The sequence below is a fragment of the Salvelinus namaycush genome, chromosome 8 (assembly GCF_016432855.1).
Source record: "Salvelinus namaycush isolate Seneca chromosome 8, SaNama_1.0, whole genome shotgun sequence".
Taxonomy (NCBI): Eukaryota; Metazoa; Chordata; class Actinopteri; order Salmoniformes; family Salmonidae; genus Salvelinus; species Salvelinus namaycush.
Window position 1 is genome coordinate 55,002,584 of NC_052314.1, and position 12,895 is coordinate 55,015,478.

General features: G+C 40.4%; 1 pseudogene; it reads right to left on the reverse strand.

Moving 5' to 3' along the window:
• Nucleotides 1–7,184: 7,184 nt before the first annotated feature.
• On the reverse strand, nt 7,185–9,702 carry LOC120052856 (annotated as a pseudogene).
• Nucleotides 9,703–12,895: the final 3,193 nt, after the last annotated feature.

Below are 12,895 nucleotides of genomic sequence, written 5' to 3' on the forward strand. Positions count from 1 at the left end.
CCCTCTCACACTGAATTGGGCAAGGCAGATCAGGTTTCAAGCAACTGGTCGGCACTGCTTGTTTTTGAGTCAACAGATTCTAACAGCAGTGACGAGCGATGTCTTAGGCCAACCAGAACACAGGCTGTAAAAGGAAGTAAAGACAAACTTCGAGAGACAGTGATCACACAAATCAGCATCTCCAAAACAGTTGGATGAATGGTCAACAACTTTTAAGCATCCACGAGACGTAGTTATCAGAGTTATGCAGGTTCCGAGTGAAACCAACATTATCCGTTTAGTAGAAAATAAACCTGGTTCATGTTATTATTGCAGGAATTCTGGTCACTGGCAATGAGAATGTCGGGAAAGAAAATGTGATTTTATGAAAAGTGGCCAGGAGAAGAAGGGTCTGTCTAAGGGAAGATGGAATCAAGACAACAGCCCCAATGACACAATACTTGTGCAGAAATTTAAGAAGCTCTCTCCGGCTCAGCAGCAGAGGTTGCTAGATGCTGTAGAGGTAAACTAACAGACCCCCTCCTACGTCCCATCTCAGCTGGTGAACATATGAAATCGGATGGAATATATGTGAACATGATGGTTAACAACTTTGCAGTAGATTTTTTTAGTAGATACGGGTGCTGAATTCACTGTATTACCCATATCTTATGCAAAACATATATGTCCTCAGTACACGGGCAAGAAGATGAGAGAAACCTCATCTTTTATCTTGAAACCAAGACATGTTACTTTCACTTTTTTGCTTCCTTCATTACAGGTTATGAGAATCTACAGTCTGAAGGAATATCCTTCGATTCAAGGACTGTACCTGAAAAAATACAAGATCACTGGTGAAGTGCAACCAGTGGAAGGGAAGAATTCCTCACTACCTGCAGACTGTCAGAACATAATTTCTAATAGTTATCTATGTGGGACTGATACCATGGTGGAAGAGCTGGTCACTTTTAAATTACTTTGTGAATGATTACTTTGACAATAGGACGATTGAATATTGTTGTCTTGCAGACAAGTGAAAGATGTTTGAAATTATTTCCCCTGTGAGTTTCCTACTAATACAGGATGTGGGTGGTGTGTCCATTTCTAACACAGAGATGCATAAGCAGGATGAGACACTCGGGCGTCAATACGTTTCTATCTCTCTCTCTACATTATGCCACAGTAGTCCATCAAAGTAGTTGTTGGGTTTGTACGTATGCTCCATTCACATCAAGGCCAGGTATTCCATTAAGGGTTATTCATTTTAACCAGAATGAAATGTTGTGTGTATGGAGAGATGTTAATTGGTATAAGGAGATTATTGGTACTAATTTGGGTGAGAACGTTAAGAATCAACATGCGAAAGTACCTAGTTCTACAGTACCTTCCTTCATTTGAGATAACCAATGACACTAATCAGTGACCACTTTACCTAGTTATTACACATGCCCTTGTTGGGTGGTTGTTTTAATAGGTCACTCTCTCAGAACTTGTCTCAACAGCACCAGGACTCATTTGTCAAAATAGAACAGAGTAAGTGTGATCAGACAACAGACCCATCTGCCTGTGACGGTACTAAGGTTGCGGAATGTCTAATGTCTGTTGAATCGACACTCAGTAATGGCACTAGGACTACTTTTTATGCCAATACCTTCGGTAATATCATCAATAATGGTATGATAGCTCCTAATGGGACTTACTTTATCTGTGGATCCCATGCCTCTTCCTGGTTACCAAAGTTGTGGCAAGGGTCGTGTTAGTAAGGGTCGTGTTAGTAAGGGTCGTGTTAGTAAGGGTCGTGTTAGTAAGGGTCGTGTTAGTAAGGGTCGTGTTAGTAAGGGTCGTGTTAGTAATGGTCGTGTTAGTAAGGGTCGTGTTAGTAAGGGTCGTGTTAGTAAGGGTCGTGTTAGTAAGGGTCGTGTTAGTAATGGTCGTGTTAGTAAGGGTCGTGTTAGTAAGGGTCGTGTTAGTAAGGGTCGTGTTAGTAATGGTCGTGTTAGTAAGGGTCGTGTTAGTAAGGGTCGTGTTAGTAAGGGTCGTGTTAGTAATGGTCGTGTTAGTAAGGGTCGTGTTAGTAAGGGTCGTGTTAGTAAGGGTCGTGTTAGTAAGGGTCGTGTTAGTAAGGGTCGTGTTAGTAAGGGTCGTGTTAGTAAGGGTCGTGTTAGTAATGGTCGTGTTAGTAAGGGTCGTGTTAGTAAGGGTCGTGTTAGTAATGGTCGTGTTAGTAAGGGTCGTGTTAGTAAGGGTCATGTTATTTGGGATATATTGTACATTCTGTGAATTCTCCTTTTTCACAGCGCCATAAACGTGTGATTACAGAAACTGAGAGATTCTTTGCAATTGCGTTTCCCTCTTATGGTATTTCTAAATTAGCACGGGAAGTTATTAATATGGCTAAATCTTTGGAAATCCTAACTAATAGTACAGCTGAGAGTCTTGAGTTAATTACTGCTGAGATGGTTGCCATTCGGACTGTGGCAATGCAAAATAGTTTGGCCCTTGATTATCTTCTGTCCGCATAAGGGGGTACATGTGCTGTTACTGGTGCTGAATGCTGTACTTACATACCTGATAAATCTGAGGAAATAACTGACCTAATCCAAAAGATCAGGACTGACGGCGCTAAATATCATGATTCCAATCCAGATGATTTAGGTTTAGTCATGTGGTTATCTTCCACATTCGGTACATGGGGACATTTTTTGGTCAGCATGATACTTCCAATAGTGGGAGTTCTGGTTATTTTTCTCATCCTCATCCAGGTTATCAAGTGTGCTAAAATCCGATGGTTACGTGATAGGGAATATCATAAGATTCATCAACCGTGTCCTTTTGGAGATGGGTGTCAGTGGTGTTCACCAGAGTCTGGAGTGGGATACTTGTTATTTGGCCATTGGCCAAGTTGTCCTGCAAGGACTTCTGATTGGTTAACCCCAGGCTAGGGTGGGGGGTTATAAATGGCATCCTGTTCCTTTGTTCGGTGGGGAAAATCTGAAGATAGGGGAGACTGAACATCTGACTCCCAACATAACATGTTGAATGGTCCTCTCTGAATAAACCACATTTTCTTCCCTGGATTTGCTTTGGAGTTTGTTATTGAAAAATAACATACATTGCAAACAGATATACGTGCTTTCAGTCCGTCCCATTTATTTTCCAGCGATTGAACGTTGGTTAGCAGAATGGAAGGCAAGGGCAGACTAGCCACTCGTCGCCTGATCCTCGCAAGGCACCCTGATCTTTTTCCTCAAGATCTCCTTTCCTTCTCTGGCGAATCCCAGGAATCGGGGCCTGGTCAGGTGTCTGCAGTATATCCCTCGCGTCCGACTCCATGAAGAACTCCTCGTCCAATTTGAGATGAATAATCCCAGTTCTAATGTCCAGAAGCTCTTTTCGGTCATAAGAGACGGTAGCAGCAACATTATGTACAAAACAAGTTACGAATAACGCAAAAAAACAAACAAAATAGCATGATTGGTTGAGAGCCGATAAGACGGCAGCCCCACCCTCCGGCGCCATCGGTCGTTTATGTACACTCAGTGTATGTGGGTATAGTAATATGGCTTGTGGATCATTCTGTGTTTATCTAATGTAGCCGGCAGCAGGGTGTGGCATAGAGGAGTATTGACGACAGATAATACAGAGTAGCATAGTTAAAACCAGCAAGTGATTGGCATATGTTTTAGAAAAAAAGGGGTGAACAAGTTGAAACCGTAATTCCCAGAAGAGTCAGTTACGTCAGTTATACCAGGTCCTGTGCGTATTGATATTTGCACCACAGTTGTAAGGCAGGCTTGACCTCAACTCTTCTTTGCAGAAACCCCCATGTGCTTCAATGAGGCAACACTCAAATTAATTGTTCTTCAATTCTGGTCCAGGGGACAGTGTGCAGGTTTTAGTTCCAGTCCAGTACTAAAACATCTGATTCAACTAATCAAGGGTTTTATGATCGGTTGATTAGTTGTATCCAGTGAGCTGGTGCTGGAACAAAAGCGGGCACAACATGCAGGTTCCAGGATAAGAATGAAATATTAGCCAAAACATGTGTTGCTCCAGCTGTGATTGAGTCAGTGCAAAAACTTTGTAACTAAGACCTAAAGGCTAGTGCTACTGTGATTCTGAGCATGGTTTGAGCTTGGAGAAAGGGCACTCTCTGTCCACATCCCTCATAGGGATGACAGTCATTTTCCCTCAGACATATTACACAACCTAAATATTACGAGGTCATACATACTGTTTGTCTGGACTGTCAGGTTATGAGCCTTACATCATTAATTCAATGTACATGCTTATCACCCCAATGTTTGTAAAGTCGTTTCCAGCTGGAGAAGCTTACTACTTTTAATGATCTAATCCATTTAATAAATCAATCACTCCTTCCCACCCCATCTCAATGCATATATACCAAAGGTGGACTATCCAACACTCAAAAATACTAATCTTATTGCTTTGCTTGATATCAAAACAAGAGGGAAATTAAAATACATCTATGAAAACTGGACACCACTCGCACTCAATTGTGATACCAAAATATTTGCTAAATGCATACCACATTGTTTAAAACATCTTATTTAATATTATCTATTCACCATAATCTTTTTTAATTACAAAAAAAAAAATGCTAAGAAATGAATTTTAAAGAGAATATCATTATGCTAAGAGGGATTTGACAGGTTGGCGCTTTGTCACATTTGATGAATATCTGTGTCTGTGTGCATTGATATTACATGTGAGTGTGTGTGTGTGTGTCCTTTTCAATAGATGTGGTAAAAAGGCCCATGGAACTCAACCAAAACAATGGAAACGCCATGAAAACGTATGGGGGGAATACTGCCGTGGGGAAAAGATCCAGAATCTCCTCAATGGCCACCAGCAAAATTAGCCTACATTTAGGCTATTGTTTATGTGTGTTTCACACTATGTTGAGGTCAAATCTGAGTATAATGTTGGTATGGATGTCAACCCGAATACATGTTGATGTCATCGTCACCAAGAAACTGCATTACAGTTAAAACCGACTGACGACCACAATCGATTTTTCTATGCTAGCTATGCTACCAGTCTATATGAATGGGAGTTAGCCTTTAGCAGTCACTTCTACTAAACCTGAAAAGGGACTATTTCTAAATGTTATGCAACGAAAACAGACAAATACATCCAAATCAGACTTTAGTAACCACATTGTGGGCATGTTGCAATACATAAAAAATGACGGTTTGACAAATATCTATTTTGTTAGATCAGATTGGTTGAATGTGCGTCCTTCTATCCCCCACGGTCTGCGTTCCATTGACTTCTTTACCGGAGATAGAGAGAGATACAACCACAAGAACAGACAGGCTACTGCCAAGTCATTGAGTAGAGGAGCCTTTGGGGATGATTGATGGAGGACTCGTACTTGTAGGAGATATGGTGAGACAAACAGACATAGACACACTTTCATTCTCCAAAGAATAAGGTAGACATTTTAAAAACAATTGACTCTTGTGTCGTCTACACCTGTTTGGTAGTTTAATGTTGTCATATCTTTTCGTTTACATAACCTGGCCTCACCTGGGGAAGAGGTAACAGTCGTGGATGCTGTCAATGGTGTGAGTCCTTGAACTTGTCAAAATGGTCTCTCTGTACTCGTAATCTTTATTTCTTACATTGTTTACCTCAGACACCCTAAACACCTCTGCTGGGGATATCAGCTGATCAATGCTGTCTGAGAAGCAAGTGTACTCATCCATGTTGACTACAGTGCAGGAAGTGATGCTGAAACGGATCCCACTGTCTGAAGCAGCTTCCTCCGCATCGGAACGTTTGGCCTTGGTTGTGGTAAACCTCCCAAATCGCACTTCTGACCCTACTTGTGCCTCATATTTTTTGCTTGAGCCACGAAACACAGTTTGGCAGTTCTGTATTCAAAAGCTTCATGGCATCCATTTGCAGGAAGTGGAGGGATTTGAACCGGAAGTCGCCGTTGTAGACATTGACATTCCCACTGCATCGTTAAATCTTTCTGGACACATTTCTCCCATGTCCATAAGCCACCAATGCATCTGAGTGTTGTTTGACGCCTCCCGGGATTAACTTTGTACACGGCTTTGCCTGCCAGGCAGAACGATACTCTATACTGCCTTTCAGTTCTTCTTCCAGCAGACCCCCTTCCACAACCTTCTTCAACATCTGCTCCCGACAGTGAGTGTACTGGTCATCCACGGCATTAGGAACCATGTCCATTACCTTTGCCTGACATGCTGACCGCACGCGACGCGAGCGGTGCAAAATAAATGTACAATCAATCTCCTGACTGGAGGAGGAAATAACAAACAAAATGGTATCATTTTTCCCCCTTAAAACGTAGTTTGTGTTGGCAATGGGCCTAGTGCAGTTTTACCAAGCCGTGCAATGGTTGTCAGTAGTGATTTAGGGTTTTGGTGTTTTGCCTGATATAAAAAAAATCTAGATGGAATGAACAAACATACAGAGTCAGACTCTGGAAGTTGGACAGATAAGAGTGTAACATTGGCACTGCATAGGGCTACAATATGCGATACATATTTTACTAATCAGTTTTGGTTTTTATTAGAGTAGATGGGAATGAAATAGAATCGACGGAGTTGTTCGACTGAATCATGAATCGAGGCATCTCTATCTATGACAGTCTGCCAGTAATACCTTAATTGGGGAGGACAGGCTCATTATAATGGCTGGAACGGAATTAAAGGAATGCTATCGAACACATCAAATACATGATTTTAATGCGTTTGATACCATTCACCTCATTCCAGCCATTATTATGAGCCGTCCTCACCTCAGCAGCTTCCTGTGATGCTATGGCATTTCTGTCTGCAACGTTCCACAACATTTGCATACTGCTCATGGCCCAGTGTGTAGCCTTTTTATACTCCAGGGTTTCACAAACTTGGTTCTGGGATCCCGCCTGGGTGCACGTTTTGAAACCACTGTGTAGTGCGATGGCAAAAAAACTAAATGTGCACCCAAGAGGGGCCCCAGGACCGAGTTTGGGAAACCCTGTTATACTCCTTCCCAGTTTATGTACTTAATCGACCACGAGAGGTTACCGAGACCCAATGTCCACCCACAGTATTGCTGCCTTCATCCAATCTCTTTTGACAAAAAGTACCAACCAGTTCACAGACAGTATGTGGAAAATATTTCTATATTTATGTCGATGTATACATTTCATCCTTCCACAATTTGCATTGCAAGTCAAGCTTTATTGGGTTAAAGATTCATAGCAACAAGCATTCGCAAAGAGTTGAGAGCGCAACTCTGTGTGACAAAACAATCAAACATATACTTTACAAAGAATTATTATGAGCCGTCCTAAGGACCTGTTTTTAAATTGTAATACATTTTAAGCACAAATTTGATAAATTGGATCATATTTATGGTCAGGGATTTGTTTAAAATATTGATGTAGCCTAAATCAGGGGTTTTCCCTCTTCTCAGGGACCCCCAGCCATTCCTTGTATTTGAACTATTCCACAGTTAGCACACCTGACTCAACTAATAATCAAGCCATTGAATAGGTGAATCAGGTGAGCTAAATTGTGAAACATCTGGAGGTCCCCGAGGAGAGGTTTGAAAGCCACTGACCTACATCAATATAATCTATAGGTTCAAAAACATCCTTATATAATCATTATAGAGTTAGCCTATACTAAATAGTAACAACAAACGTAATAGCCTAAGCATCATTTCAATATCCAAAACAATCATACCAGATATATTAGACACGTCCACATCTATGTCGGTCTATAACAGCCATTAAAAATGTTGAAATTGTTGTCAACATTCAATAGCCTTCTAAGCTCAGTCTCAAGGACTGTAACAGAGTTATACTCTGTAACAACACTGAGAGCTGTGTTAGGACCCAAGGCACCTCCAGACCTGAGAGGTTTGTCGTTGTTGTCGGTACAGCAGTAGGCATTCCAGTAGTGACTCGGAACATTGACTCGCTTGTTCTGGTCTACCCACGTGTCGCCTGGGACCACCCCAGTCACCACATACATCTTACTACAGCCTGCACTCAAAACATCCTTCAGCCTCGTCTCATACCGGTTCCACGGCCCGGTGTTCATCATCCTGTCTTGCGGAGCTACGTTGGTATGGGTCATGGTGGCTTTGGAGGCATCATCTTTATGGTGTCCTGGGGGTTTAGGTGCCCGCGGTCATACGAGCCAAAGTTGTCATCGAGAGCCTGACTCCAGCCCAGCTTGTAGTTCCGTTGGTATTGTGTAGAGATTTCATTGCAGCCATTGTTTTGGTTGTATTTCTTGATCTCACCGTATGATCCTTTAATATCCATTTGCTGTGGTGGTAGGTCAGGATGTACAAGCTGAAAAATACAAACATTTACAAATTAGCCACTCCACTTCAAGCTTTGTGGTAGCAGTCAAATAAAACTCATTATTATTACTGGTATTCTAGGCTACTGCTATTTAGTCTGAAATTACAATATACGAAATAGTACCTTCTAGTGCTTATTGCATGAATACAATCATTTTCTAACCTGCTCTACAGCTAATGTCCTGTTCTACTGCAAATATTTAAACTACACTAATGTGTTGCATCATTCTGTAGTTGCTGCTGCACTGAATTTATAGGACATTTAAAAAAGGTGATAATGAAAATGAAATATGCAAACCTGCGGTTCATAATAAACTATGGACCCCTTTCTGTCAGGGACCCCTTCGATATCCATTTGATAGGCAGAGTACAGAGGGATCCTCCTGCCATGGTCATACAGAGTGGCAAAGTAATAGTGGTTACCGTTTCTCTGACAGATGTATGCAGGAGAGGCAGCATTGTAAGCAGAGAGACATTGCGCAGGATTCACTAAGCCCTGTGTGTTGGGCTCGTTCGGGGTGGGGAGAGCTATATTCAGACCAGACACTGGTGTCATTTTGAAGAAAGAATCTTTGCAGTTGTCGAAATTTGGAGCCACTTCCCCTCTGACCCCCAACAAGGAGAGGAGACCGAGGGACAAGAGGGACAGAGTCACCATGCTGTGCCCCTGTGGAGAAAAACATCACATCATCAGATTAACCTATATTGCAATGTTACCTTTACATTATGACTGTTTAAGGTCACAATTAGTCACTAGAATCAACTCAAATCAGGTTTACGAAAACCAACTATGTTCCTGAAACATTATAGTTCCTGTTTGCTGTAGTTTCCCACCATCTAGAGGTTGACTTCCTGCTTCTCATTTCTGGTCAAAGTTGCTAAATTATCATGTTGCTGTAAGGTTAATTATGCTATAATCATATACACTCCAAACATATTGTTCATTTGTCAGAAGATACTTACGAAATCAAATCAAATTGTATTAGTCACATGAGCCCGAATACAACAGGTGTAGTAGACCTTACAGTGAAATGCTTACTTACGAGCCCCTAACTGACAGTGCAGTTTCTAAAAATACAGATAAGAATAGCAGTATATTTCCTTAAGTGCATATCTTGATTGCATGACACATTAGTATTGTTTCTTAAGTTGCTACTAGCCTATTTCATTTCCTTGTTTGAGTAAGTTTTTTTCTGTGCTCGATACAGAGAACTTTGGGCTATTGCATCGATTTGTAAATAACCATAAGAAATTGAATATCCAAATAATAATTTGTTAGATTTTCAATCTCACCTTCTGAACTTGTTTCACAGTCCGTTGAATTGTCTCACTTCCTCAGAGGTCTGTAGCATCAGAGTAAACACTTCCTGTTACTCTCTAGATACTGTACATAATCTCTCTCTCCCTCTCTCCCCCTCTCTCTCTCACACACACACTTTTTCCTGCAATCTAGATCCATAATCATTATGCCTAATTCTATGGCATAAATATGTATATTTTTCTGCTCGGGATGTGTACGGTTATTCGAATATCCAAATGGACGTTAGTATTCGATTACTTGTTTTAATATGAGTTTTTTCAAGACAAAAATGTATAGGACTATTTTAACACTGAAAAGGCTTTTTCTGAATTAAATTAAAATATTCATGTGACATTGTTACATACCCGGTTATGCCATGACATTTCAAATAGTCAATTTAATAAAAGTTCAACTCTTTAATTTAGTTTTCATGAACTGCACGTGCGCCCCATAAAAAGACCAGTAGCAAACCAGAACCTTCAGGTGTGTAGCTTTTTGTTTATGTTTGCCAATCAAAGTGGCAAAGAGGCTCAATGTCAAGCAAGTGGAGTGAGAGTTCACTGATGCAATGCAAGTTGGAAAAAAACGAAATGAGAAGGAGTAGGCTACAACAAGCAACCAAAAGGTAGGCTAATGTTTTATCTGAATTAGTTTGGGGAGAAAGCGTATCCTGTGGGCTCAATTACAGTACCTTCAGAATTGTTCACACACTTTCACTTTTTCCAAATGTTGTTGTGTTACAGCCTGAATTTAAAATGCATTAAATTGAGATTTTTGGTCACTGGCCTACATACAATAACCCATAATGTCCAAGTGGAATTGTATTATTTTTATATATATATATATATATATATATATATATATATATATATATATATATATATATATATATATATATATATATATATACAGTATATATAAATTAATACAACATGTCAATAAATATTCAAACCCTTTGTTATGGCATACCTAAATAAGTTCAGAGGTGAAAATGTACTTAACAAGTCACATAATAAGTTGCATGAACTCACGCTGTGTGCAATAAGAGTGTTTAACATGACTTTTGAATGACTACCTCATCTCTGTACCCCACACATACAATTATCTGTAAGGTCCCTCAGTCGAGCAAGGAATTTCAAACACAGATTCAACCACAAAGACCAGGGAGGTTTTCCAATGCCTTGCAAAGAAGGGCATCTATTGGTAGATGGGTAAAAAAATAAATAAGCAGACAATGAATATCCGTTTGAGCATGGTGAAGTTATGAAATACACTTTGGATGGTGTATCCATACAACCGGTCACTACAAAGATACAGGCGTCCTTCCTAACTCATTTGCCGTAGGAAACCACTCAACGATTTCACCATGAGGCCAATGATAACTTTTAATAATTACATAGTTTAATGGATGTGATAGGAGGAAACGGAGGATGAATCAACAACATTGCAGGTTCTCCACAATACTAACCTAATTGACAGAGTGAAAAGAAAGATAGAAGCCTGTATAGAATTTGATAAATCCAAAACATGGACCCTGTTTGCAACAATGCACTAAAGTAATACTGTGGCAAAGCAATTACATTTTTGTCCTGAACACAAAGTGTTATGTTTGGGGAAAATCCAATACAACACATTACTAAGTACCACGCTCCATATTTTTAAGTTGTGGCTGCATCATGCTACGGGTATGCTTGTAATCATTAAGGACCGGGGAGTTTTCAGGATAAAAAATAAACGGAATGGAGCTTAGCACAGTCAAAATCCTAGAGGTAAACGCGGTTTAGTCTGCTTTCCACCAGACACTGGGAGATGAATTCACCTTTCAGCAGGACAATAAGGCCAAATCTACACTGGAGTTGCTTACCAAGAAGACAGTGAATATTCCTGAGTGGCCAAGTTACAGTTTTGATTTAAATCTACTTGAAAATGTAAGGCAAGACCTTAAAATGGTTGTCTAGCAATGATCAACAACCAATTTGACAGAGTTTGAAAAGAATAATGGGCAAATGTTGCACAATCCAGGTGTGGAAAACCCTTAGAGACTTACCCAGAAAGACTCACAGCTATAATCCTACCAAAGGTGATTTTACAAAGTATAGACTCAGGGGTGTGAATATTTATGCAAATGAAACATTTCTGTATTTAATTTTCTATAAATTTGCAATAAAATTGTAAAAACATGTTTTCACTTTGTCATTATGGGGTATTGAGTGTAGATGGGTGAGATAAACAAATGTTTAATACATTTTTGAATTCAGGCTATAACACAACAAAATGTGAAATAAGTATGAAGACTTTCTGCAGGCATTGCAGCCTAGCCTGAATCCGACTAGACGTTCATTACGTTCTCTCTTTAGTCGGAATTTGGCTAGGCAACGATCAGGACAGCGTGGAGCCGGCGAGACATATGGCTCGGAAATCCAGTGATGGGATACGGCGGTGTACTCCTAATTATCCCAACGTACAAATCGAGAAGATGTAAATACTGCTAGATTTTAATGACTGGTATTTTCGTCAGCATGTTATAGCTAATGCTATAGCAGCCCATTGGATTCTAGCGTTGGGGTGAGTAGATACAGGAAGTGTTGTCGAATCCAATAGAATAGGATACTCCAGTCAAAACAGGCACGGTTGTATGGGATGATAATAAATAACATTGTTGCTGCTGCAAGTTAGATAGCTATGGGGGGTGATAAGGGACATATATAAGTCTTATGGGAGGTGATAAGGGACATATATAAGTCTAGGCAACCGTACCACCTGACATGACATGATACCAGCACCTTACTAACTTCTGCGTGACTCCTGCGTTACGTGTCTGACTTACATGACATGATACCAACGCCTTACTAACGTCTGCATCAGTGTTAATGAAAGTCATAATGTGCATAGTTTATATTTATGTTAATTAAATCTCAACCATAAGTGTTAGAAACGTACAATGTATCGACTGGGTGGTAATGTTTCAAGCATTATCATGTGTGTCAAATGCGTCAGTATATTGTAGGCTCTATTTCCGAGCCCAGCGCCATGTCCCCCAAGCCCCTGAAGTCTCTATCAGGGATCCCCCTGGTTCAGATCACTGCAGGGGGAGACCACAGCTTCTCTCTGTCCCTTTCTGGAGATGTGTTTGGCTGGGACAAGAACACAGCCGGGCAACTGGGACTAGGGGACACAAAAAGTACAGTATACATAACACAATAGCATACGTGTATGTGTTGACTCCTGTTAAATATATTTAAATAATCAAGGTCC